We start from the raw sequence: 8,304 nt of genomic DNA, 5'->3' as shown, positions 1-8,304 counted from the left end.
TATTAGGTAAAAAGCCTACTTGGTCTGGGTTAATATAATCTCTTAGATTATATTAGAAGGCAGTTAACAACAGCAAAGAAAAGAAATGCCCATGTAAACAGGCCAAGAAAAGGCCAGAGGTTCAGGGAAAAGATTAATCTCTAATCGCTTTTCAAATAGGATGACGGATGAAGGGAATTGGATATCAGGTAGTAGAACAAGGGTAGGTAACAAATGGGTGGCTGTCCAAATGTTTTTGGACTACAGTTCCTATCAGCCCTAGCCAACATAGCTAATAATGTAGGATGGTGGGAGTTGGCTTGCAACAGCATCTGAAGGAGTGCATGTTCTCCCATCCCTGAACAGAGCAATGTGTGGCGGCTAAGGAAATGTAGGCAAGCAGGAGCTGGAAATGGAAATCTTGGGCTTATTTGTTTATTTATGAATTAATAAAATATTTGTTAATCTATTCATTAATTACATTATTTATATCCTCTCCTATAGCCAAAGATCTCTGGGTGGCACACATTAAAATTAGTTTAAGCAACAGTAAAGTATCATTTGAAAACCAGCATGGTGTACTGGTAGAGGTATTGGACTAGGACTCTGGAGACCAGGGTTTAAATTACTTCTTATCCATGGAAACCCTAATGGTGACCTTGGGAAAGTCACATTCTCTCAGCTTCACAGGAGGACAAGTGTAAAACCCCTCTCAAAACATTCTGCCAAAAATACTCTATGGCAGGTTTGCTTCAGGGTCACCATAAGTCAGAAATGACTTGAACCCTGTACACAATACACACACACACACAATAATTTACAGTCAAAAACATGTTAAACTATATATACATTTAAACAAATTCAAACAGTTAAAACTATGTACATGCAACCCTAATGGTTATCTGTTAACAGCAGGCTCCTCTTTAAAGCAGGAGTGGACAACTGTACCCAGAAAATCTGCCCCCTCTCCACAAATTGCCCACTCCTCTCCCTGAGTGGAAGTTTAAAGCTGCAATTTTATGTTCAGTTTATTCATCACAACCAAATACAGGTTGATAGCCATCAAATTACAAAAATAATTAAAACCCTCTAAACCTTCCATAGTCAATTAGCTCTATAACATATAGAGCAATATGTTTACACTAAAATTACAAAAATATTTCATACAAAAACATCACAGTTTTCCATACTGCATTCACATTCATATTATCTGTTTACTGCAGATTCCCATGCAGGCCTTTATCTTCAAAGTCTAAGTTTAGCTGCTTTCACCGCAAATCTGGCAGTGTTGAACATAACAGACCTAGTTGTATTAGCTAACAAGTAAGTGATTTTCTCCAAGTCATTTTGGTTAGCTACAAGGTCTAAACTTCTCTTCAGAAACTTATCTCTTGAGGTTTTATATATCCTACAATGTAATATGTAGTCTTCAATATCCCCACTTCCACAAATGCAAATATGTAGCTCCTTGGGAATCTTTTCATATTTCCCTTCAATGTAGTTGGTTTTCATTTTCTGGAATCGTTGGGCTATAAAAGCCCTACGAAGAAGAGGTTGAGTTATTTCTGACAGATATTTTTCCTCTCCAAAACATACTTTTAGAAAAGGGAAACTAGAAGAGAAAGCTGCAATTTTTATAAATCCAATTTAAAACTGCAATTTTATAGCTCCAATTTTATACATGCAATTTAATGGAAGTAACACGGAGGCATGTGTAAATGTTTCTGTGGGACTACGTTGTGAAACCTTGAAGTCCCAGGTAATGTGTACTGTAGTTCAAGCTAAAAGAAGGGTTGTCCCAAGTGTGAAATATGACCAGTTAAAGTCATGTTGTACTTTTCACAGCCAAGAGGTAGGCTGTAAATGCAATAGTTCTGGGACTATATGTGGTATTTATGGGATCCACTTTGCTCCTAAATCTGGTATATTCTTTAATCCTTAAAAATATATGGGGGCTTACCCTTTCAAAGAGAGGTCTGATTGTGTGCTCCACACTTTTTTCCAGTTCTAACCCAGTCTCTTTCTATTTACATAGACAGTAAAATCTCTTCTCTCCACCTAGTACTTCTATATGTTTTTCCCCATCCAGGATTTTAATTATTTGCCTCTTAATGATTCTCCTTGCATACCACAAAGTGAGAGTAAACAACAATTATACCTTCTTCTAAGTTGTTATCCTAAATTTCCCTTGCTTTGATGTACATGTCCTGTGTTAGAAAGCCCCAGCTGGTCCCTATGGTGAGGAAATGAAGTTTGATGTGAGGAGATATATTTTTGTCTATTGGATATCTATCTCACCTTTCTCCCTAGGAAGACTATCACATGGGGAAAATCAGGGGATTAAAAAGACATTTTCCCGTGAAAGCTGCGTGATCATGGCAAAGATTTTCAGACGACAACGTGATCTAAGAGGATTTATCCTGGGAAGAACCAGGAATATACCAACAACAAACAATTCACAGGATTTCCCCATGAATGGTTTATTGCTGGAGCATTTCTAGTTCTTCCTGGGATAAGTCCTCTCAGATTGCCAGGTGTCTGAAAATCATTGCCGCAGTTGTGCAACTTTCCCAGGAAAATGCCCTTTTAATCCCCTGATTTCCCCCCATGCGATAGTCTCCTTAGATAGACTCAAGACACCTCACAGAGTTACTGAATTAAAAGAATAACTAAAGCACAAAACAAAATTAATTATTGAAACAGAATTAAATTGAAGAGTTTGAAACAACTGAAAATCAGCATTTAAAAACACACCGCTATGGAAAAGACAGCAGCAAACTGGTAACAAGCCTCTTCCTGCTTGCTTTTCACCGGCAAGCAAAAAATGGTTTTATTCAAGCAGGCGTTTCATACATAATCATGGGATGGCTTTTATAAGGGTTTTGTAGTTATGCTTGTTTTTTGTTTTTTAATGTAAGTAATTTTATACTGTTTTTATTTGTTTTTAAAACTTTTATTGTAAAGTTTTTTTAAAAAAATGTTTTTATTTGTGAGCCTCCTTAGGTCACCTTCAGGGAGAAAGGAAGCGTAAAAATGTATATATATATATATATATATATATATACACACACACACACATACATACTTACAGTGGACCCTTGTTATACATGGGGTTTGGTTCCAAGATCTCCCATGTATAACAAAATCCGTGTATGCTCAAGTCCCATTAAATATAATGACAAAGCAAAATGGTGTCCCTTATAAAAATGGGAAATCAAGGTAAATTTATACTTTTTTGGAACATTTTCAAACTGTGTATGCTTAAATCCGTGTATAAAAAATCCGTGTATAAGAAGGGCCGACTGTATGTGTGTGTGTGTGTGTGTGTGTGTATATATATATATATATATATATAATTTATTTATATATTTAATAATTATATATATATATACACATACACCTCAGCAGCTAGTCCGGTGCCAATGGTTTGCCTGAATACAAAATGTGTTGCCCACTGACAAAAAGGCAACAGGGATCGGAGACAAACTAGCCTTCATGTATAAGGAGTACCAAAGCCTGGGTGCATTCACATAGTCGCTTTAGCCCAGGATGATTGTTAATGACTTGTCTGATACTCATAATCTGAAATAATCTGAATGCTATAGAACATGCAAAAATTTTTCGTTTCTGATTTTGCTTTGGAGATACCTGCATGTGTGTTTATGGCAGACTGTATGATTGGGCTGGGTCTGTGTATTTAACTGTGGAAATTATAGACACTAGTGCAAGCTTTAGTCTAATGCAGTGCTTCTCAATTATTTTCTGTCATGCCCCCCTAGGAAGAAGAAAACATTTTGCGGCCCCCACACGACTGTAAATAGTATCATTTGTCTATAAAATTGTTATAAGTACACCTCTGCATAACAGAGCCTCGCGCCCCCCCGGGGGGCCCGCCCCACTATTTGAGAAAGGCTGGTCTAACGGAAGGTTTGAGGAGGTAAAATTTTACAGATTCATTACCATTTTAAAATAATTACCAAATCTTTTTACTTTTTTGCCATTTGGTGAATTCCCATGCCCAAAACAGTAGCCATTTTGTTGTGATTGCCATAAGATTTTCTCCACGTTCCCAATATGCCCATAGGCCCACTAACCATGGAGTGCTTGCTGCTATTCCTTTCAGTAATGTGTTTTAATACACTATTCTTGTTCTAGCAGCCCTGGGAAACCACCTTTATGGAAAAGGGTTATTGGTTATGGCAAATACACAAAATGCTCGATTTTAACTGCTGGGCTCTTTTTAACAACAATGATGTGAGGCCAAATAAGTTCAATGTCCTCTTCTTTTTTCTCAGACTCTCACTGAAAATGGGATGTATGGTCTCTTGATGAAACCATGGCTTTTAGTGACATTTGCTGAGCTGATAAAGTGCAGCATATCCTTAAGCAATCAGCACTGAGCCATAATGCTGCTCTCTGCCTTGAATTTCTGAGATTTTGCAAAGGAGGCGATCATAGAGAGGGTGAAAAATGTTGTTTATGGTTAGAAGATCTTGCTTAGTGCAATGCATGATGAAGCAAGGCAGGAATATTAGTTGATGAAACCCCAGAGTGGCTTTGGAGGGGGTCGTGTTCATTCTGACAAGTGCCAGCATAATGATTATATAACTATACTAACATGGAATGGCACACGCTGGAAATATCAGCAACACATCAGGAAGTCAACATAATCGTGAATGGCCATGTAACTATGCCTTGTAACACAGGTGCCAGGAAGGAAAGGATGGGGAGGAAGTCTGTCCCTCCATCGCTCCATTCTCACTTTCTTGGAGGCTTCAGAGCAGCTGCAGTTGATACAGGATGCTGGGGATCTTGTCCTTGTGACTCAGTCAGGCTCTTTTTTTATTTATTTTTATATCTCCTCTTCCCAGCCTTTGCATGGTGAGTAGGGTTGCCAGACTGAAAACTGAAGAGGGTTCTTGTATAATGTGGTTCCCAACCTTTTCTATGCCCCACTCCCCTAGGAAAAGTTTGATTAATGTTCTTACATTAATATAACATTTGAAGATGGAGCGGCCTAATTTATAATTTTTGAACCACAAATTGAACCACATATAATGCTCCGGATGAACAAATGGAACTTACAAAAACAAGCTTTTAATTCAGTGTATGAATTGCAAATCTATATTGGCCAATTAGTTACTAATTTATTCAGAAAAAAAATCAGTGATGACTCATGATCCTTAATGCAAGCCACTCTTTGTCGCACCCCCTGAAATTCCATCTCACACCCCCTTGGGTTGGGAACCCTTGCTTTTATGGTTGTGTAGAAGAGCACATTTTACCAGGTGTTGCTCATCACACAACCTAGTAACAAGCAACACCTGCTCAAATGTCCTCTTCTACACAACCATTAAAGGTACAGGAGCCATTTCTGTTTTTCATTCCGGTTTTCATTGTAGCAACTATAACAGCAAGGGATGTGGGCACAATCTGTGCCCCGTAGAGAAAAGAGGCCTGATGCAGATACAGGCTTGCTAATCTTCTAAACACGGTGACGATATTAAGAACAGATCAAGTTATAGGACTGCTAGGTTTTTTTGCTGGCCCCTTTTCTTGCGTTTAACTGCAGCTTGGTCAGATGACAGTAAACAGATGATTGTGCTTTGTGAAAAGATCCATCTTTTGAATTTTTTTTGTATCAACCTGCTTGAAAAGATACAGTAGTTTGGTAAGTAGGCAATACTACTTCCGTTCCCCTTCCTTTCCCCCAGAATTTCCTCCTTCCCTTCAGGTCTGGCCCTGCTATTAGGCAGAGTGATGCAGTGAACCATTTGAAATGAAGCAAAGCAGGGGACAGTTTCATTTGAAATGTGGTGCTGGAAGAGAGTTGTATCAATACCATGGACTACCAAATTGACCAATAAATGGATTCTATAGCAAATCAGACCTAGAAGCCAAAATGACCAAACGGAGACTCTTGTACTGTGGGTGTATCATGAGATGATATGACCCATTAGAAAAGATGATGATAATGCTTGGTAGAATCGAAAGCACTAGGAGAAGAGAAAGGATGCATCACATATGGATAGACTTCATCAAAGAAGCCACAGCCCTGACATTGCAAGGCCCAAGCAGAATTGTTGTTGATAGGGTATCTTGGAGGTCTCTCTTTCGTAGGGTTGCCATAAGTTGAAATCAACTTTGTGGCAATTAACAACAATAGCAATTTAGAATTATCAGCCAGAGAGCTCACCAAACTGTTTGGGTTATATGTCTTGAAGTTGCTTGTTGAGTTATGGTGACCTCATGAATTTCATAGGGTTTTCTTAGGCAAGGAATACTCAGAGGTGGATTTGCCAGTTCCTTCCTCTGCAATATAGCCTACAGCACCTGGTACTGATGATATCCCATCCTAGTAAGCTTCCAAAATCAGAGGGAATCTGGTGCTTTTAGAGTATTTAGGCCCCAAACTACAAAAACCAAAATTCCAGGGGATGTAGCCAGGGGAGTCATAGCACTACAATTTTTGTAGTGTGAAAGGACTCTCTGTTGGTAAGCAGAACTGAATGTTGGCTAGAAGAACAGTTGGTTCACTTGTTGGTCGGCAGCAGAACTGTGTTCCTTGCAACCCTAAATTAGTCTGCTGCCCTCAGTGAAACAGAAGACACCGACTGACCCATCATCAGTGTTGAGATAAGATGCAATTGCAACTGTGTATGTAGCTACAAAATACCTTATGCCAGCCCTGTTTCTCTCCAAGGTTTGCTTTAATAGTTTAACATTTGTAACTAATGTTAATAAAAACATGCAGTGTGGGTGCTCAAGAAACACACAGCAGATATTTCTAAATGTAGAAATTAACTGCTAAGGAAGTGATAAGAACTTTTAGCAGGGGACGTGTCTCAAATATCTAGCATGCATCCAAGTCTTGTGGAATGCATAGGTCAAAGATACCGTCCCAAACAAATCACAGCCCAGCAGAATATAAACCCAAGAACTTAATGAGTTTTTCAGTCCTGACTCCTGGTTGATTTTTTTTCAGACACAGTTTAAAATGACTCATTCCCTCTTCCCTTCAGTTAGAAACCGGAGAATTAGCATAACAATCAAGGGAAAACTGCCCAGCTTGAAACCTTTGGGCAGAAGGCAGGTGTATGTTTGTGTGTATGTGTTTTATAAAATTGTTGGTTTACATACTTTTCCTTTAATAGTTCAAAAAGATGGCAATGTTGAGGGTTTGATCATATGCACACCTATCTCCGTATTTATGTGTGTGTACGCCTTCGAGTCACCTGTCAATTTATGGCCACCCCATGAATTTCATAGGGTTTTCTTAGACAAGGAATACACAAAGGTGGTTTGGCCAGTTCCTTCCTCTGAAATGTAGGGCCCGTACAAACAGGCCAAAATAAAGCTGCTTCAGGTCACTTTGGAGGTATGCTGTTTAAATGACACATGCATCTTAAGTCCTTAGGACTGGAGCATGGCTTTGGCGTGGCTTCTGGCCTCTTAGGATGCATGCATCATTTAAATAGTATACCTCCAAAATGACCCAAAGTAGCTTTATTTTGGCCTGTTTGTACAGGCCTGTAGCCTACAGCACCTGGGATTCATTGGCTGTCTCCCATCCAAGTAGGGCTGACCCTACTTAGCTTCCAAGTTCAGATGGGATCTAGTGCCTTTAGGGTATTTAGATTTAAGGCAGAAGACATATGGAATGATTAATGAGATAAAATCTAGTTCTGTTAGTTTCCCCTGAGTTGTGGTTATTGTGTTCCTTCAGGTTTTGTTGTATGCCTTCAATAAGTTTCTGATTTATGGAGACCCCAACATGTCATGAGATTTTCTTGGCAAGATTTGTTCAGAGAAGGTCTGCCATAGCTTTCCTCTAAGGCTGAGAGAGTGTGACTTGCTCAAGGTCACCCAACGGGTTTCATGACTGAGCAGGGAATTGAGACATAGAAGACACAGGGGATGAATAATGAGATAAAAACGCTTTGTTGTCCTTATGTTAAAAGTTGTCATATCAAACCTTTAAATTGCTGGGATTATGGTCCTGTTAAGAGGAAAAGCACAGCATTAAAATATATTATTTCTAACAAATTATCTCCAAGCTCTGCCCCATTAGAGAACTTCACCAGACAGACAGTAGAATCTGAGAAGTCTTGTAAGAGGACAGTGTCCCATTGCCTCTAAGGTCAGTTAGGATTAGGATATTTTAGGGATTTTGCCAAGTTAGCTGTTGAGGATACATCACTCTGCCTGATCATAGGTACTCAGTCTGCAACAACCCACTTTATTCTGCCCAAAGATATAACCAGCTTTCAGTTATAGATACATCTGGTTAAAGAAACAAAAGGGAAGGTGCCTCTGTTCCCATCA

This window comes from Sceloporus undulatus, chromosome 2 (genome assembly GCF_019175285.1).
Source record: "Sceloporus undulatus isolate JIND9_A2432 ecotype Alabama chromosome 2, SceUnd_v1.1, whole genome shotgun sequence".
Taxonomy (NCBI): Eukaryota; Metazoa; Chordata; class Lepidosauria; order Squamata; family Phrynosomatidae; genus Sceloporus; species Sceloporus undulatus.
This window is presented reverse-complemented; position numbering follows the sequence as displayed.